Genomic DNA, 20795 nt, shown 5'->3' with positions numbered 1-20795 from the left:
GAGTCTGAGGGAATAGAGACAGAGAGAGGGAACAGAGACAGAGAGCGGGAACACAGACACAGTCTGAGGGAACAGAGATAGAGAGAGGGAACAGAGACAGAATCTGAGGGAACAGACACAGAGAGTGAGGGAACAGAGTCAGAGATTGAGGGAACAGAGTCAGAGAGAGAGAACAGAGTCAGAGACTGAGGGAACAGAGTCAGAGTCTGAGGGAACAGAGTTAGAGACTGAGGGAACAGAGTCAGAGACTGAGGGAACAGAGTCAGAGACTGAGGGAACAGAGTCAGAGACTGAGGGAACAGAGTCAGGGAGACGGAACAGAGACAGAGTTTGAGGGAACACAGTCAGAGACTGAGGGAACAGAGACAGAGAGAGGGAACAGAGACAGAGTCTGAGGGAACAGAGACAGAGAGAGGGAACAGAGTCAGAGACTGAGGGAACAGAGACAGAGAGAAGGAACAGAGACAGAGTCTGAGGGAAGAGAGACAGAGTCTGAGGGAACAGAGACAGAGTCTGAGGGAACAGAGTCAGAGACTGAAGGAACAGAGTCAGAGAGAGGATACAGAGACAGAGAGAGGGAACAGAGACAGAGAGAGGGAACAGAGACAGAGTCTGAGGGAATAGAGACAGAGAGAGGGAACAGAGACAGAGAGAGGGAACAGAGACACAGTCTGAGGGAACAGAGATAGAGAGAGGGAACAGAGACAGAGTCTGAGGGAACAGAGTCAGAGACTGAGGGAACAGAGTCAGAGTCTGAGGGAACAGAGTCAGAGACTGAGGGAACAGAGTCAGAGACTGAGAGAACAAAGTCAGAGAGACGGAACAGAGACATAGAGAGGTAACATAGACAGAGAGAGGGAACAGAGTCAGAGTCTGAGGGAACAGAAACAGAGAGAGTGAACAGAGTCAGAGTCTGAGGGAACAGAGACAGAGAGAGGGAACAGAGACAGAGAGAGGGAACAGAGTCAGAGTTTGAGGGAACATAGTCAGACACTGAGGGAACAGAGACTGACAGAGGGAACAGAGACAGAGGGAGGGTATAGAGTCAGTGAGAGGCAACAGAGTCAGAGAGAGGGAACAGAGTCAGAGAGAGGGAACAGAGTCAGAGACTGAGGGAACATAGACAGAGTCTGAGGGAACAGAGACAGAGAGAGGGAACAGAGACAGAGAGTGAGGGAACAGAGACAGATAGAGGGAATAGAGACAGAGTCTGAGCGAATAGAGACAGAGAGAGGGAACAGAGACAGAGAGAGGGAACAGAGACAGAGTCTGAGGGAACAGAGATAGAGAGATGGAACAGAGACAGAGTCTGAGGAAACAGAGTCAGAGAGTGAGGGAACAGAGTCAGAGACTGAGGGAACAGAGTCAGAGACTGAGGGAACAGAGTCAGAGAGAGGGAACAGAGACAGAGAGAGGGAACAGAGACAGAGAGAGGGAACAGAGTCAGAGTCTGAGGGAACAGAGACAGAGAGAGGGAACAGAGTCAGAGTCTGAGGGAACAGAGACAGAGAGAGGGAACAGAGACAGAGAGAGGCAACAGAGACAGAGAGAGGGAACAGAGTCAGAGAGAGGGAACAGAGAAAGAGTCTGAGGGAACAGAGACAGAGAGAGGGTATAGAGTCAGTGAGAGGCAACAGAGTCAGAGACAGGGAACAGAGTCAGAGAGAGGGTACATAGACAGAGATTGAGGGAACTGAGTCAGAGACTGAGGGAACAGAGACAGAGAGAGGGAACAGAGACAGAGAGAGGGAACAGAGACAGAGAATGATGGAACAGAGTCAGAGACTGAGGGAACAGAGTCAGAGGGAGGGAACAGAGACAGAGTCTGGGGGAACAGAGAAAGAGAGAGGGAACAGAGTCAGAGAGAGGGAACAGAGACAGAGAGAGGGAACAGAGTCAGAAAGAGGGAACATAGTTAGAGAGAGGGAACAGAGTCAGAGAGAGGGAACAGAGACAGAGAGAGTGAACAGAGACAGAGAGAGGGAACAGAGACAGAGTCTGAGAGAACAGGGTCAGAGAGAGGGAACAGAGGCAGAGTCTGAGAGAACAGAGTCAGAGACTGAGGGAACAGAGTCAGAGAGAGGGAACAGAGACAGAGAGAGGGAACAGAGACAGAGAGAGGGAACAGATTCAGAGTCTGAGGGAACAGAGTCAGAGAGAGGGAACAGAGACAGAGAGAGTGAACAGAGACAGAGAGAGGGAACAGAGACAGAGTCTGAGGGAATAGAGACAGAGAGAGGGAACAGAGACAGAGAGAGGGAACAGAGAAAGAGTCTGAGGGAACAGAGATAGAGAGAGGGAACAGAGACAGAGAGAGGGAATAGAGACAGAGTCTGAGCGAATAGAGACAGAGAGAGGGAACAGAGACAGAGAGAGGGAACAGAGATAGAGTCTGAGGGAACAGAGATAGAGAGATTGAACAGAGACAGAGTCTGAGGGAACAGAGTCAGAGAGAGGGAACAGAGTCAGAGAGAGGGAACGGAGTCAGAGAGAGGGAACAGAGACAGAGACTGAGGAAACAGAGTCAGAGACAGGAAACAGAGTCAGAGAGAGGGAACAGAGACAGAGAGAGGGCACAGAGTCAGAGACTGAGGGAACAGAGTCAGAGAGAGGGAACGGAGTCAGAGAGAGGGAACAGAGACAGAGAGAGGGAACAGAGTCAGAGACTGAGGGAACATAGACAGAGTCTGAGGGAACAGAGACAGCGTCTGAGGGAACAGAGACAGAATCTGAGGGAACAGAGACAGAGAGAGGGAACAGAGACAGAGTCTGAGAGAACAGAGTCAGAGAGAGGGAACAGAGACAGAGTCTGAGGGAATAGAGACAGAGAGAGGGAACAGAGACAGAGAGAGGGAACAGAGAAAGAGTCTGAGGGAGCAGAGATAGAGAGAGGGAACAGAGACAGAGAGAGGGAATAGAGACAGAGTCTGAGCGAATAGAGACAGAGAGAGGGAACAGAGACAGAGAGAGGGAACAGAGATAGAGTCTGAGGGAACAGAGATAGAGAGATTGAACAGAGACAGAGTCTGAGGGAACAGAGTCAGAGAGAGGGAACAGAGTCAGAGAGAGGGAACGGAGTCAGAGAGAGGGAACAGAGACAGAGACTGAGGAAACAGAGTCAGAGACAGGAAACAGAGTCAGAGAGAGGGAACAGAGACAGAGAGAGGGCACAGAGTCAGAGACTGAGGGAACAGAGTCAGAGAGAGGGAACGGAGTCAGAGAGAGGGAACAGAGACAGAGAGAGGGAACAGAGTCAGAGACTGAGGGAACATAGACAGAGTCTGAGGGAACAGAGACAGCGTCTGAGGGAACAGAGACAGAATCTGAGGGAACAGAGACAGAGAGAGGGAACAGAGACAGAGTCTGAGAGAACAGAGTCAGAGAGAGGGAACAGAGACAGAGTCTGAGAGAACAGAGTCAGAGAGAGGGAACAGATACAGAGTCTGAGGGAACAGAGTCAGAGAGAGGGAACAGAGTCAGAGAGAGGGAACGGAGTCAGAGAGAGGGAACAGAGTCAGAGAGAGGGAACGGAGTCAGAGAGAGGGAACAGAGACAGAGACTGAGGAAACAGAGTCAGAGACAGGAAACAGAGTCAGAGAGAGGGAACAGAGACAGAGAGAGGGCACAGAGTCAGAGACTGAGGGAACAGAGTCAGAGACAGGAAACAGAGTCAGAGAGAGGGAACAGAGAGAGAGAGAGGGCACAGAGACAGAGTCTGAGGGAACAGAGACAGAGTCTGAGGGAACAGAGACAGAGAGAGGGAACAGAGACAGAGTCTGAGAGAACAGAGTCAGAGAGAGGGAACAGAGACAGAGTCTGAGAGAACAGAGTCAGAGAGAGGGAACAGATACAGAGTCTGAGGGAACAGAGTCAGAGAGAGGGAACAGAGTCAGAGAGAGGGAACGGAGTCAGAGAGAGGGAACAGAGTCAGAGAGAGGGAACGGAGTCAGAGAGAGGGAACAGAGACAGAGACTGAGGAAACAGAGTCAGAGACAGGAAACAGAGTCAGAGAGAGGGAACAGAGACAGAGAGAGGGCACAGAGTCAGAGACTGAGGGAACAGAGTCAGAGACAGGAAACAGAGTCAGAGAGAGGGAACAGAGAGAGAGAGAGGGCACAGAGACAGAGTCTGAGGGAACAGAGACAGAGTCTGAGGGAACAGAGACAGAGAGAGGGAATAGAGTCAGAGACTGAGGGAACATAGATAGAGTCTGAGAGAACAGAGTCAGAGAGAGGGAACAGATACAGAGTCTGAGGGAACAGAGTCAGAGAGAGGGAACAGAGTCAGAGAGAGGGAACGGAGTCAGAGAGAGGGAACAGAGACAGAGACTGAGGAAACAGAGTCAGAGACAGGAAACAGAGTCAGAGAGAGGGAACAGAGACAGAGAGAGGGCACAGAGTCAGAGACTGAGGGAACAGAGTCAGAGACAGTAAACAGAGTCAGAGAGAGGGAACAGAGAGAGAGAGAGGGCACAGAGTCAGAGACTGAGGGAACAGAGACAGAGAGAGGGAACAGATACAGAGACTGAGGGAACAGAGTCAGAGAGAGGGAACAGAGTCAGAGAGAGGGAACGGAGTCAGAGAGAGGGAACAGAGACAGAGAGAGGGAATAGAGTCAGAGACTGAGGGAACATAGATAGAGTCTGAGGGAACAGAGTCAGAGAGAGGGAACAGAGTCAGAGTCTGAGGGAACAGAGACAGCGTCTGAGGGAACAGAGACAGAGTCTGAGGGAACAGAGACAGAGAGAGGGAACAGAGACAGAGTCTGAGAGAACAGAGTCAGAGAGAGGGAACAGAGACAGAGTCTGAGAGAACAGAGTCAGAGAGAGGGAACAGATACAGAGTCTGAGGGAACAGAGTCAGAGAGAGGGAACAGAGTCAGAGAGAGGGAACGGAGTCAGAGAGAGGGAACAGAGACAGAGACTGAGGAAACAGAGTCAGAGACAGGAAACAGAGTCAGAGAGAGGGAACAGAGACAGAGAGAGGGCACAGAGTCAGAGACTGAGGGAACAGAGTCAGAGACAGTAAACAGAGTCAGAGAGAGGGAACAGAGAGAGAGAGAGGGCACAGAGTCAGAGACTGAGGGAACAGAGACAGAGAGAGGGAACAGATACAGAGACTGAGGGAACAGAGTCAGAGAGAGGGAACAGAGTCAGAGAGAGGGAACGGAGTCAGAGAGAGGGAACAGAGACAGAGAGAGGGAATAGAGTCAGAGACTGAGGGAACATAGATAGAGTCTGAGGGAACAGAGTCAGAGAGAGGGAACAGAGTCAGAGACTGAGGGAACAGAGACAGAGTCTGAGGGAACAGAGACAGAGTCTGAGGGAACAGAGACAGAGAGAGGGAACAGAGACAGATTCTGAGAGAACAGAGTCAGAGAGAGGGAACAGAGACAGAGTCTGAGAGAGCAGAGTCAGAGAGAGGGAACAGATCCAGAGACTGAGGGTACAGAATCAGAGAGAGGGAACAGAGTCAGAGAGAGGGAACGGAGTCAGAGAGAGGGAACAGAGACAGAGACTGAGGGAACAGAGTCAGAGACAGGAAACAGAGTCAGAGAGAGGGAACAGAGACAGAGAGAGGGCACAGAGTCAGAGACTGAGGGAACAGAGTCAGAGACAGGAAACAGAGTCAGAGAGAGGGAACAGAGAGAGAGAGAGGGCACAGAGTCAGAGACTGAGGGAACAGAGACAGAGAGAGGGAACAGATACAGAGACTGAGTGAACAGAGTCAGAGAGAGGGAACAGAGTCAGAGAGAGGGAACGGAGTCAGAGAGAGGGAACAGAGACAGAGAGAGGGAATAGAGTCAGAGACTGAGGGAACATAGATAGAGTCTGAGGGAACAGAGTCAGAGAGAGGGAACAGAGTCAGAGACTGAGGGAACAGAGACAGAGTCTGAGGGAACAGAGACAGAGTCTGAGGGAACAGAGACAGAGAGAGGGAACAGAGACAGATTCTGAGAGAACAGAGTCAGAGAGAGGGAACAGAGACAGAGTCTGAGAGAGCAGAGTCAGAGAGAGGGAACAGATCCAGAGACTGAGGGTACAGAATCAGAGAGAGGGAACAGAGTCAGAGAGAGGGAACGGAGTCAGAGAGAGGGAACAGAGACAGAGACTGAGGGAACAGAGTCAGAGACAGGAAACAGAGTCAGAGAGAGGGAACAGAGACAGAGAGAGGGCACAGAGTCAGAGACTGAGGGAACAGAGACAGAGAGAGGGAACAGAGTCAGTGTCTGAGGGAACAGAGACCGAGAGAGGGAACAGATACAGAGAGAGGGAACAGAGTCAGAGTGAGGGAACAGAGTCAGAGAGAGGGAACAGAGACAGAGTCTGAGGGAACAGAGACAGAGAGAGGGATAGAGTCAGTGAGAGGCAACAGAGTCAGAGAGAGGGAACAGAGTCATAGAGAGGGTACATAGACAGAGTTTGAGGGAACAGAGTCAGAAACTGAGGGAACAGAGACAGAGAGAGGGAACAGAGACAGAGAGAGGGAACAGAGGCAGAGAGAGGGAACAGAGACAGAGACTGATGGAACAGAGTCAGAGAGAGGGAACAGAGTCAGAGAGAGGGAACAGAGACAGAGAGAGGGAACAGAGTCAGAAAGAGGGAACAGAGACAGAGAGAGGGAACAGAGACAGAGACTGAGGGAATAGAGACAGAGTCTGAGGGAACAGAGACAGAGAGAGGGAACAGAGACAGATTCTGAGGGAACAGAGACAGAGAGAGGGAACAGAGTCAGAGAGAGGGAACAGAGACAGAGAGAGGGAACAGAGTCAGAAAGAGGGAACAGAGACAGAGAGAGGGAACAGAGACAGAGACTGAGGGAATAGAGACAGAGAGAGGGAACAGAGTCAGAGACTGAGGGAACAGAGACAGAATCTGAGGGAACAGAGACAGAGAGAGGGAACAGAGACAGAGTCTGTGAGAACAGAGACAGAGAGAGGGAACAGAGACTGTGACTGAGGGAACAGAGGCAGAGAGAGGGATCAGAGACAATGTATGAGGGAACTGAGACAGAGACTGAGGGAACAGAGACAGAGACTGAGGGAACAGAGACAGAGTCTGAGGGAACAGAGTCAGAGAGAGGGAACAAAGTCAGAGACTGAGGGAACAGAGACAGAGTCTGAGGGAACAGAGACAGAGAGAGGGAACAGAGACAGAGAGTGAGGGAACAGAGTCAGAGAGAGGGAACAGAGACAGAGAGAGGGAACAGTGACGGAGTCTGAGGGAACAGAGTCAGAGAGAGGGAACAGAGACAGAGTGAGGGAAGAGAGACAGAGACTGAGGGAACAGAGGCAGAGACTCAGGGAACAGAGACAGAGAGAGGGAACAGAGACAGAGACTGAGGGAACAGAGACAGAGTCTGAAGGAACAGAGGCAGAGTCTGAGGGAGGAAGGAGGGAGGAAGAATTTGAAACCTCCAGGAATACGTGCAACCAGAGTTGGCAAACCTTGGCCTGGAAGGGTGAGCTGGGATAGCCTTGTCTTTATCTATCTGTGACCCTGGAAATAACCGCGGTATCATTGGCTGAGTCACCAATCATCACCTCAAATATCGATTTACTCAATACAACTTTTGACCGTCAAGTGAGTCCTTAGCTATTAAGAAGGCTGAGTCACAAGTAATAATCATTTTAAATTACGGAACAATGCTCAGACATGGCCTGGACTTAAATCAGAGATTCAGTTACAAATCTGTGAAGATAAATAAGGGTGTTTTTGTACCTCAGAAAGAAATGTCATTCATTTGGAGATGACTTACTGCAAACCACGTTCACTTTAGCCACTTTTAATACCTACTGTTACCATGGCAATATTTCTTCAGCAAAGAAAGCAAACAAACTGAGTCACCTTTCCCTCAGTCTCTCCCCTCTCTGTCCCCCCTCTGTTCCCTCAGTCTCTGTTCCCCCAGTCTCCGACCCCTCACTGTTCCCTCTCTCTATCCCCTCTGTTCCTTCATTCTCTGTCTCCTCTGTTCCCCCAGTCTCCGTCCCCTATTTTTCCTCAGACTCTGTTTCCTTACGCTCACTTTTAATTAAATATAAATGCACCCTCTTTCCTAATTTCTTTCTTTTTCTTTCTCTCAGCTCTTGCCGCTCTTTGGATAGATTCTCGGGGAGGCAGCTGTCCTCTGGTCCTTCATCCAAGTTAAGAACCATAAGAAATAGGAGCAGGAGTCGGCCTGCTCCGCCATTCAATAAGATCATGGCTGATCTGATCATGCACTCAGTTTCACTTCCCTTTTTTTCTCATTCCTCCTCATCTCAGTTTTAAATGGGCAGCCCTTTGTTGGCATTATTCATGTCCAGGAGCAAACAGCGAGCGTTGGCATGCTATTCCGCTATGGGGGCATCACATCCAAGCACACATTCCCGTGGGCGTCACTAACTAGCAGCGAGAAGCAGGAACCCTTCTCCTGTTATTGCCCCATCATCAGGGCACAGAGTGTTGCCTACTGGGCCGAGATTAACTAACTCAGCGCAGACCGAGGTTCAAACCCGGGGCCTGCCAGGTCTGACTGGCTCACGGCTACGATGGGCAGCGCGTTTTCCAGCTCGGCCACGCGGGACCTTAACACAATCTGAAAGCAGCATGAGTGTAAGTTAACATTGAAATAAAAAGGGAAGTCAGGCAAAAGTGTTGTCCTGGAAAGGTAATAGATTTGTGGAATAAGTTAGGAAAGCGGACAGAGTAAAGGGCTTTGAGACAATTGTATGTGTTTCTGGGCAGAGAGGTGACTGAGCAATAGGGGTGGAAGTGAGCACCTGAGGTTGGATCTATCAAGAGGGCTGTTATGGGCCTAAAATTGATCAAATACTGGAACCGCACAACAGGCCAATCAGCATCTGAAATGAAAGAAAGGCACATTAATGTTTTAGGTGAAGTATAGCTCAGAACTTGCTGGGCCTAATGATGCCTTCCTGCTTTGAATAATCCGCATATTCTGACTTTTAACGTGATGGAGGAGGTGAAACTAGTTCTCCTCCCCATCCACTGACTTGTCCAAACCTAGTTTGGTAATTTGCTAAACGTCTGTACAATGCCATTCTCTGTGTATAAATACAAGTGTAATATATGCATCTGTGAGTATGCTCACAGATTTGTAGAGCTGTTGAGTTGGGAGTGGCTTAGCCAGTCACGTGATGTTCACAAGACTCAATAAAACCCCAGCCAGTTGGATTCGGGGGATCCATGATGAGGCAGGTGGTTGTGAGCCTGGTGGATGAACTGGTGGGCGCACATTCAGAGGCTGAACTCCAAGTCATTGTCAACGCATTTACTGAGGCTAAACATCCGTAAGACAAAGATCCTCCACCAAACTGTTCCCGCCGCACAGCACTGCCCTCCAGTCATCAAGATCCACGGCGCGGCCCTGGGCAACGTGGACCATTTCCCATACCTCGGGAGCTTCCTATCAACAAAAGTAGACATTGACGACGAGATTCAATACCACCTCCAGTGCGCCAGTGCAGCCTTCGGCCGCCTGAGGAAAAGAGTGTTTGAAGACCAGGCCCACAAAATTGTCACCAAAGCTCATTATCTACAAGGCCATAGTAATACCCGCCCTCCTGTATGGCTTAGAGACATGGACCATGTACAGTAGACACCTCAAGTTGCTGGAGAAATACCACCAACGATGTCGCCGCAAGATCCTGCAAATCCCCTGGGAGGACTGACGCACCAATGTTAGTGTCCTCGACCAGGCCAACATCCCCAGCATTGAAGCACTGACCACACTTGATCAGCTCCGGTGGGCGGGCCACATCGTTCGCATGCCAGACACGAGACTCCCAAAGCAAGCGCTCTACTTGGAACTCCTTCACGGTAAACGAGCCAAAAATGGGCAGAGGAAACGTTACAAGGACACCCTCAAAGCCTCCCTGATAAAGTGCAACATCCCCACTGACACCTGGGAGTCCCTGGCCAAAGACCGCCCTAAGTGGAGGAAGTGCATCTGGGAGGGCGCTGAGCACCTCGAGTCTCATCGTCGAGAGCATGCAGAAAGCAAGCGCAGGCAGCAGAAAGAGTGTGTGGCAAACCAATTCCACCCACCCCTTCCCTCAATGGCTATCAGTCCCACCTGTGACAGGGACTGTGGTTCTTGTATTGGACTGTTCAGCCATCTAATGACTCATTTTTAGAGTGGAAGCAAGTCTTCCTCAATTCCGAGGGACTGCTTATGATGATGAACTGGCAATGTATAGTATGATTGTTAAACCTTTGCTAATAAACCAACTAGTACTTAATAGCAATGTGTTGCTATGAATTCTTAAGCAAAGAACCACTGAAGCAAATACATTGCAACCAGCATCATATAATGTCGTTTCGGATGATGTGGTTGTCGCAGTCACGACTGTAAGATTGCAAAATTCGTGGGCAAACCCCTCCAGTGCTTGGACTCATTGGAAAGGAAATCCGATTTGGAACTATCAGCCAGAAAGTTTGGGATCCCAAAATGCAAATGGAAGAAGCTACGAGTTTTAACCAAGTTTGGGATTTTAAAAGGCATATTGCGTCCATGTGGAAAAGAACTGCAAAACTAAGGGACAACTCGCCTCCAAAGAAGTCAGTCTTTGGGTATTGAAACCGTCTGGGGTATTGAAGCTAAACAAATTGTCTGGAAACTCGAGAACCCTTCTCCCCGGGAGAGTTTAACATAGCAACAATCAACCCAGAGATAGCTAGCCATCACTTTAAGCAGGAAACCCATCCAGCGCATAAGTAATGTTAATGGCCCATCCAGCCCGCATGGAAAACCCAGGCCTAGGCAGACATCGCAAATACCAAAACTAATTTTCCCGATCAAGAAACATTCGACAGATCAACACATCCGAGACAGGTTACCATTAATGAGCCTGCCAAACTATGACAAAGACATATCAAGCCCACCAAAATTAAGACAAAGAATCGGGGCTGATTTGGCATGCAGATTAGAACGACTCCCAAAGTATAACTGGGGCCCCGTTTTATGGGTAGAGGGGAGACCACCGCAGCAACCTTAACGAGCCTTCCAGAGAGCTGGCTACACAGCTTTCTACGCAGCTCTTCTGAGCATCAACATCTTCAGCCTCGACGACACTCCTGGGCTACACTGCTCTGCTACCGAAGAAGAAGGAAGAACATCATCAAGGCAGAGAAAAGCAGTTCCAGTAACTTCGGACATCGCCGTCGTGGCAGCAACTGACCACAGCCAACGTGGTAACATCGATAAATTCTAAAGAACAAAACTCCTCCAGAAGAAACCGAAGATTCGAAAGTTTCCACTCTATAATCTGTTCCTAGCTACCAACAGGTGAAACATTACCTAAAAGGACTTTAAAACCTACTGATAACGGAAGAAAGTGGGTACTCACCCCATAAATCCAATACGCGCCATACCGTATCAGCGGACACCACCCAACTAAAGACTATGCAGTAAGAAGTCTTTCACGACGTTTGGGGTACGGCAAGCAGAACCTACAGAGTCCAGCGCACCCCAAAATCGCGAACCACCGCCAACTGACAATAAAAGGATTGGTGAGCATAATCCCTGTTTGCCCTGGAGTTCAACCTAGTCAGAGTTAGGCATTGGGAGGTGGGAGGTGTATTATTTTCTGTAACCCCTTTTGAACATGTGATATAGTGTTCTTTATTCTAGTGATTGCAGGCTTTGACATTGTACTTTCTTATCCTTAATAAAATCAAAGTTGTTTGCACCAAAACCAGTTGTCTCTCGCACTTTGTCACATCCCAAAATAAATCCAAAGTCTAAAACCCAGGGAGTGGGAGGGATTTGAACCACTCAGAAGGTCAGAAGTGAACCTGACCCCCAAGATCACCCCTTACACTACATATGGCTTGACCTATTGTCCACAAGTGTCTGCATTTATGTCGTGTCCAAGCGGCTTTCAACATATCCTCAGATAAAACACTGTCCAAGTCACAGGCTCAGACATTGATAGCCGCACCGACGATTCATCCACATTGAAATACCAGGGACATAATCCTAGGTTACTACTGCATAGGAAGGTGAACTTTATCAGGAATACCCAGATGATATGGTCATACAGCATAAGCTTATTAAATTGGGCTGTGCACAGTTGATGGAACAGATTGGCTCACGAGTTAATGAGGACATTGCACAGCAACACCTATACACTGATACAGTCCCCACCACTTACACTGTCCATGCTGAGCATGCTTAGCCCCTCTATCGGGCAAATGGCACTAACCATGTGCCATTACCATAGGCATGGAGCAGGCGGAAGATAGTGACAAACCTTTGGGGGCAGTCGAAACGGAGGAGGACGCTCCATAGTCCCTCATGATTGACAGCGTCAAAGGCCTTTGTGAGGTCAAAGAAGGCCATGTACAAGGGTATTTGGTGCTTGTCCCTACATTTCTCTTGTAGTTGTCGCGCGGTGAAGATCATGTGCGTTGTACCCCTTAGTGGACTCTGGGAGGAGCTCTTCAGCCACAGGGAGAAGACAGTCGAGGAGGATTCTTGCGATGACTTTCCCGGTGGCCAACAGCAGGGAGATTCCTCTGTAGCTGCCACTGTCGGACTTGTCCCCTTTTTTGAAGATGGTCACAATTACGGCATCTCTGAGATCTCCTCGGTCGCCTGAGGAAGAGTGTTTGAAGACCAGGACCTCAAATCTGGCACCAAGCTTATGATACCCGCCCTTCTGTATGGCTCAGAGACGTGGACTATATACAGTAGACACCACAAAGCGCTGCCTCCGCAAGATCCTGCAAATCCCCTGGGAGGATAGGTGCACCAATGTCAGTGTTCTCGCTCAGGCCAATATCCCCAGCATCGAAGCACTGACCACACTTCCAGCTCCGTTGGGCGGGCCACATTGTTTGCATGCCCGACACAAGACTCCTAAAGCAAGCGCTCTACTCGGAACTCCTACACGGCAAGCGAGCCCCAGGTGGGCAGAGGAAACGTTTCAAGGACATCCTCAAAGTCTCCATGATAAAGTGTAACATCCCCACTGGCACCTGGGAGTCCCTGACCAAAGACTGCCCTAATTGAAAGAAGTGCATCCAAGAGGGCGCTGAGCTCCTCGAGTCTCGTCGCCAAGAGCATGCAGAAACCAAACGCAAGCAGCGGAAGGAGCATGTGGCAAACCAGTCCCACCCACCCTTTCCTTCAACCACTGTCTGCCTGAAGGACAGAGACTGTCCTTACTCTCTCTCCCTTCCTTCCTTCCTTCCTTCCTTTCTTCCTTTCTTCCTTTCTTTCTTTCTTTCTTTCCCACATAACGAAACCCAGAGTAGGCGCAACATTAAACCGCTTTTTTATTACACGAGAGCCGTGCTTGCAGTGCGGGATTCTGACACTTGGGTTTCACTCAGTATAGATTAACAAATGCTGGTTGTGTGAGAGACGGCGGGTCGGAAGTCAGGACGGCCCTCACTCTGTACAAGCAGCTGGTGACTATCATTTCCACTAGCTGTGAAGCCAGCATACAAGTCGCCTGTTGCCCCTCAGTCACTGGGCCCTGATCCATTTAGGCTGCATAGATATCAGTTCGCAAACTGCGGACTTGTGCTGATTTTTGACAGAGTAAATAAGAAGAAACTGTTTCCACTGGCAGGACGGTTGGTCACCAGAGGTCACAGAGCAAGCGGGGAGGTATGGAGAATTTTTTTTAACACAGCGAATTGCTATGATCTGGAATGCACTGCCTGAAAGAGTGGTGGAAACGGATTCAATCGTAACTTTCAAAAAGAAATTGGCTATACACTTGTAAAGAAAGACTTGCATTTATATAGCATCTTTCATAACCACTGAATGTCTCAAAGTGTTTTTAAGCCAATGAAGCATAGTTACTATTGTAATGTGGGAACCATGGTAGCCAACTTGCACACAGCAAGCTCCCACAAACAGCAATGTGATAATCACCAGATAATCAATTTTTAAGCTCCCTCAGCACTGCACTGGAGTGCCAGCCTAGATTTATGTACTAAAGTCACTGGTGTGGGACTTGAACCCACAATCTTCAGACTCAGAGGCAAGTGTGCCACAGCTGATACTGGAAACAGGCACAAATGCAGGGCTATGGGGAAAGAGCCGAGGAATGGGACTAATTGGATAGCGCTTTCAAATAGCCGGCATAGGGACAATGGGCTGAATGGCCACCTTCTGTGCTCTATGATTCCATGATACCTTGTGTGTGTCAACGCTGTCTGTAAAGCATAAATGCAATGTGCTGTAACTAGGCAGTAATATCTACAAGGCAAACCCAGCATGGGATTTAAACAAAAAATTCCATTTCAATGGACTTTTATTTTATCAGATGAATTTTACAGCAGGTAACAATTGAGAGATAGCACTCTCTCTCATCATTCTACACTCAGAGTGTAACCTCGGGGCTGAGGCATGTACTTCCCCCACCCCTGTGTAACTATTCTATTAAGATGAATAGCTGTATTCATGCAGAGTACAAACTGTACAGGGTCTCCAAATGTTCTCAAATTCATCTTGAGTGTGCCTTTCAGCTCAAATCCTCTCGCCCCCAACATCGGTTTGATCCTTGGTTTTAGTCAAAAGATCTTCTCAAATTGTCCCACACAGAGAGAAAAAAACCTGCAAATTAATCAATTCAGTCCTGGCTCGCGTTAAATAAAGTCGCCCAAGAACTTTAGTTGCTTTGTGGTACTAAAAGCTTTGGGCTCAATTTTCCCCGGTCGTTTTTTTGGCGCGCGCCGTTTTTTTGGATGTATTTCTTTTTTTCCAAGTTTCCCCCTGCGATCTGCACCAGTGTAACTGACTTAGTTACGATGTTTCTAGGTTTTTTTTTATGTCATAGGGAGCTTTCCCTCATGCCTGCGCCGGTTTTTTGCAATTGTTCGCAGTTTGGCAACATTTTTTCCTCTTAGATCGGCGTATCTGGCCACTCCCGAAAAACCTTCGGGGCACTTAAGAAAACCAGCGCACATTGACAAATCGGCGTTGATAGACGCCATTGTTTATAAAGCGAAGATTTTGGAAGGAGTCAAAAACAGTGAAAATCAATAATAATGTTCAACTTTTTTTACCTGTCGACGTAGAAATGTAAATTTGTTCGATTTCAGAAGTTTTCTCATTGTTTTACTCACTCACACGCCACCACCGAACGTCTTGAAGCAGGGCTGGAGGGTCGTAGTTTTGGCCGGCAGAATTGTCCCAGACTCAGGGCTCGGGTACAAAACAAGCCATGGGTGGGGGGGAGGAGAGAGAAAGAGCAAGGTGCCAATTGGAAGGCTTGGCGCCCGGGGAGCGAGGTACTTTCTACACTGAAGACTGCAATGAGTGGGGGGGGGAGGGAGGAGAGAAGAGGAGAAGTCACAAGACCCCAATTAGTTAAGGTGGGGGGATGGGGGTTGAGAGGAGAAGTTTCAAGACCTTTGGGTGTGGTCCATCCATACAGACCTGGAGAGAGAGAACTGCGAACCTGTGCTGCCTGCTTTCCTGCCATTTTGAGCTTTTTTCAAAGGTTAAATTTAAGTATGGGGCAATATTTGACAATGCCATACCTTGTACGAGCCGTCTGTGTCACGGTGCTACGTAGGAGGCAATTGATTCGACTTCATCGCATCAGGAACATCAGAGCCTGTAAGGCGCTGGGTAGGAGGCCTTACCCACCTCGGTATATCGAGACAGGCATTCGTACCTCCACCTGAGTGATGCAGACTGTGTCAGGTGGCTGTGTTTCTGCAAGATGTTGTAACTGAGATCTGTGAGTTGGTCAAAGCAGACCTGCAACCTAGAAGCATCAGGGGGACTGCTTTATCAGTTGAAGTGAAGGTTACAGCTGCACTTTCATTCTATGCCTCGGGCTCATTTCAAGCTACAACTGGGGATGTGTGTGCCATCTCTCAACATGCAACACTTGTCTGCTTTCGCCAGGTGATGACTGCACTGCATGCTCGGAAGAATAACTACATAAAGTTCCCTATGACCGCCCAGGCAATCCATGACAAAGCTGTGGGCTTCTCCAGGATTGTTGGCTTCCCAAGGTACAGGGCTGCATTGATTGTGCCCACATCACCTTGCGAGCACCTTTGAAGGATTCCGAGATGTACAGAATCAGAAATAGCTTCCACTCCATTAATGTCCAGCTTGTGTGTGACAACATGCATCGCATCATGTCAGTCGATGCAAGGTACCCTGGCAGCACCCATGATGCGTTCACCCTACGCGACAGCGTTATATTTGTCATGTTTCAGCAGCAGCCAGAAGGACAAAGCTACCCACTGGGAGACAAAGGGTATGGCCTCGCCACCTGGCTCAAGACGCCCCTACACGTAACCCAGAAGGAAGCTGACCGTCAATACAACATGTTGCACATTGCGACGTGCAGCATCATAGAGAGGACCATTGGCATATTGAAACAGCGTTTCTGATGCCTGGACCATTCCGAATGCTACTTGCTGTACTCCCCTGAGATTGTCGGTCAGTTCACTGTTGTGTGCTGTATGCTGTATAACTTAGCATGAGGCAGCAGCACCTGGTAGTAGAAGACCCACCTGCGGTGAGATAATGATGTGGAAGATGCAGGTGACGAACAGGAGGCGGAGGAGGACGATGAGGATGAGGAAGCCATGCATGTGCCTGAGGCCGGAGCACGACGCCGGAAGAGGCGAGCTATCGTGCCCCTTTAACGCTTGCTCGAGCCTTGCATAGAAACATAGAAACATAGAAACATAGAAAACATGATGCGTTCACCCTACGCGACAGCGTTATATTTGTCATGTTTCAGCAGCAGCCTGCACCGCCATTCAATGAGTTCATGGCTGAACATGCAACTTCAGTACCCCATTCCTGCTTTCTCGCCATACCCCTTGATCCCCCGAGTAGTAAGGACTTCATCTAACTCCCTTTTGAATATATTTAGTGAATTGGCCTCAACAACTTCCTGTGGTAGAGAATTCCACAGGTTCACCACTCTCTGGGTGAAGAAATTCCTCCTCATCTCGGTCCTAAATGGCTTCCCCCTTATCCTTAGATGGTGTCCCCTGGTTCTGGACTTCCCCAACATTGGGAACATTCTTCCTGCATCTAACCTGTCTAACCCCGTCAGAATTTTAAACGTTTCTATGAGGTCCCCTCTCATTCTTCTGAACTCCAGTGAATACAAGCCCAATTGATCCAGTCTTTCTTGATAGGTCAGTCCCGCCATCCCGGGAATCAGTCTGGTGAACCTTCGCTGCACTCCCTCAATAGCAAGAATGTCCTTCCTCAGGTTAGGAGACCAAAACTGTACACAATACTCCAGGTGTGGCCTCACCAAGGCCCTGTACAATTGTAGCAACACCTCCCTGCCCCTGTACTCAAATCCCCTCGCTATGAAGGCCAACATGCCATTTGCTTTCTTAACCGCCTGCTGTACCTGCATGCCAACCTTCAATGACTGATGTACCATGACACCCAGGTCTCTTTGCACCTCCCCTTTCCCTAATCTGTCACCATTCAGATAATAGTCTGTCTCTCTGTTTTTACCACCAAAGTGGATAACCTCACATTTATCCACATTATACTTCATCTGCCATGCATTTGCCCACTCACCTAACCTATCCAAGTAGCTCTGCAGCCTCATAGCATCCTCCTCGCAGCTCACACTGCCACCCAACTTAGTGTCATCCGCAAATTTGGAGATACTACATTTAATCCCCTCGTCTAAATCATTAATGTACAGTATAAACAGCTGGGGCCCCAGCACAGAACCTTGTGGTACCCCACTAGTCACTGCCTGCCATTCTGAAAAGTCCCCATTTACTCCTACTCTTTGCTTCCTGTCTGACAACCAGTTCTCAATCCATGTCAGCACACTACCCCCAATCCCATGTGCTTTAACTTTGCACATTAATCTCTTGTGTGGGACCTTGTCGAAAGCCTTCTGAAAGTCCAAATATACCACATCAACTGGTTTTCCCTTGTCCACTCGACTGGAAACATCCTCAAAAAATTCCAGAAGATTTGTCAAGCATGATTTCCCTTTCACAAATCCATGCTGACTTGGACCTATCATATTACCTCTTTCCAAATGCACTGCTATGACATCCTTAACAATTGATTCCATCATTTTACCCACTACCGATGTCAGGCTGACCGGTCTATAATTCCCTGTTTTCTCTCTCCCTCCTTTTTTAAAAAGTGGGGTTACATTGGCTACCCTCCACTCTATAGGAACTGATCCAGAGTCAATGGAATGTTGGAAAATGACTGTCAATGCATCCACTATTTCCAAGGCCACCTCCTTAAGTACTCTGGGATGCAGTCCATCAGGCCCTGGGGATTTATCGGCCTTCAATCCCATCAATTTCCCCAACACAATTTCCCGACTGATAAGGATTTCCCTCAGTTCCTCCTCCTTACTAGACCCTCCGACCCCTTTTATATCCGGAAGGTTGTTTGTGTCCTCCTCAGTGAATACCGAACCAAAGTACTTGTGCAATTGGTCCGCCATTTCTTTGTTCCCCGTTATGACTTCCCCTGATTCTGACTGCAGGGGACCTACGTTTGTCTTTACTAACCTTTTTCTCTTTACATATCTATAGAAACTTTTACAATCCGTCTTAATGTTCCCTGCAAGCTTCTTCTTGTACTCCATTTTCCCTGCCCTAATCAAACCCTTTGTCCTCCTCTGCTGAGTTCTAAATTTCTCCCAGTCCCCGGGTTCGCTGCTATTTCTGGCCAATTTGTATGCCACTTCCTTGGCTTTAATGCTATCCCTGATTTCCCTTGATAGCCACGGTTGAGCCACCTTCCCTTTTTTATTTTTACACCAGACAGGAATGTACAATTGTTGTAGTTCATCCATGCGGTCTCTAAATGTCTGCCATTGCCCATCCACAGTCAACCCCTTCAGTATCATTCGCCAATTTATCCTAGCCAATTCACGCCTCATACCTTCAAAGTTACCCTTCTTTAAGTTCTGGACCATGGTCTCTGAATTAACTGTTTCATTCTCCATCCTAATGCAGAATTCCACCATATTATGGTCACTCTTCCCCAAGGGGCCTCACACAATGAGATTGCTAATTAATCCTCTCTCATTACACAACACCCAGTCTAAGATGGCCTCCCCTCTAGTTGGTTCCTCGACATATTGGTCTAACAAACCATCCCTTATGCACTCCAGGAAATCCTCCTCCACCGTATTGCTTCCAGTTTGGTTAACTGCGCCAGCAGCTCATCCCTGAACGCTTTCCTGATGCCTGAGGGCTTAGCGATAACTATTCCACACGGGCATGTTTACTGTTTGGAACTGTTCCATAATGCTGTGTTGTGTTAATGGAACATGATTCAGTTTTAATGTAAAATATATTTTATTCAAAAGTTTACAATGTACTTAACTTTAGTGTAATAAAATTATTCTTGTATCAAACTTTAATTTAATATGACTCTTTAAGATCACTTAAAAACTTTAAGATCACATATAAACTTATAAATTTACATAACTTACAAAAAACTTTTAATTTGAGTACAGTTACAACAGTAACAAATAATAATAACAACAACAGCGGCAGCAGCAAAGAAAGGCTGCACACATCTCTCCTCCCCCTTATTCTAAGACCACCCGCTGCCCTTGGTCTTGGACACGCCACACCCCTGCCCGCAGGTGGTGGCGCAGTGTTTCTGGGCTTGGTACCAAGCTTGTTCTTTCTAACATCTCAGGTACTGCACACCTCTTGCAAGGGTGAGGTGGGCGGGGGGTAGCATCGGCGTCTGGCGGCAAGCTGGAGGGCCCAGTCGGCAATGTGGAGGGCCTGGCTTGGGGCTCTTCAGAGGCTGGTATGGGGATTGGAGTGGGAGTGACAGTTGATTCTGTCACTGGGTGCGGGGTCTGGGTGTGTTCCCTTATTGCAGCAGCTAACTCCGACATGCTGTCCCTCATGCGCCCTGACAATGTCTCAACGACCTGAAACATTCCCTCCCTCATGGTCAGTGACGTGGTTTGCACTACCTCTGACATTCCCTCCCTCGTGGCCACTATTCCCTCACTGATGGTCCCGGATATCATTCCCATTTCTCGTGTCATTGCTGTTACTTCTCCCAGCAGTCCCACTACCTCATCACTCACCCAACTGATGGCTTCTAGGAGTGATTGGGTAAGATCAATGCTCTCCGCACTTAATGACATAATTTGAATCACTTATGTTAGATCCTGCACTTCAGGAGAGCACGGTCCAGCTCTCCTTCCCCTCCTCCCCACGGGTGTGGCTCACACCCCAACACTGGGACCCACAGCCTCGGAAGGTGGGGCCCTGGGTGTGCCTCGCTGCACCGCACCACTGGGACCCGCAACTTCGGAAGGTGTGAAACCATGGAATGTCCCACCAACACTCAAATCACTTGAGACGAAAGGGGCTGTCACCTCCATGAGCGACACCTCCTCCAAAGTCAGTACAACAGCGGGAGCTTCATCCAGTTCCATCCCCCCACCCCATGTTGGTCTGGAGGGTTGGATTGGAAGATGTTCTCCTCTTCGGGCTCGTCCTCATCTGAATCTTCTTCTGCATCGTCAGGGTTGACCTCAAGTTCTGCAAAATATAACAGAAGCTAAATGGTTAGCAGCAGAGGAGGGGGCAGGGTGGGTGGCTCATGAGTAGGCTCACACATCGCAGGCCAGATAGCAGGCTGATTTGAAGGACCATGATGAATTTGCAGGACTTGCCCGCTCCCTCGAGTGTGGGCCCAGCTTGTGCAGTGGTGATTGCTTTTCTCCAGGCAGGACCCGTCAAAGCAGCGACCCTCTCTTCCAAGGGTGTCAGTGGGTGCAGATTTGCCGGGCCTCCTCCTGTTCGAGTTCTTTCCCTTTTATTA

The sequence above is a fragment of the Pristiophorus japonicus genome, chromosome 21 (assembly GCF_044704955.1).
Source record: "Pristiophorus japonicus isolate sPriJap1 chromosome 21, sPriJap1.hap1, whole genome shotgun sequence".
NCBI classification, from domain to species: domain Eukaryota; kingdom Metazoa; phylum Chordata; class Chondrichthyes; family Pristiophoridae; genus Pristiophorus; species Pristiophorus japonicus.
Note: the sequence above shows the minus strand (reverse complement) of the source record.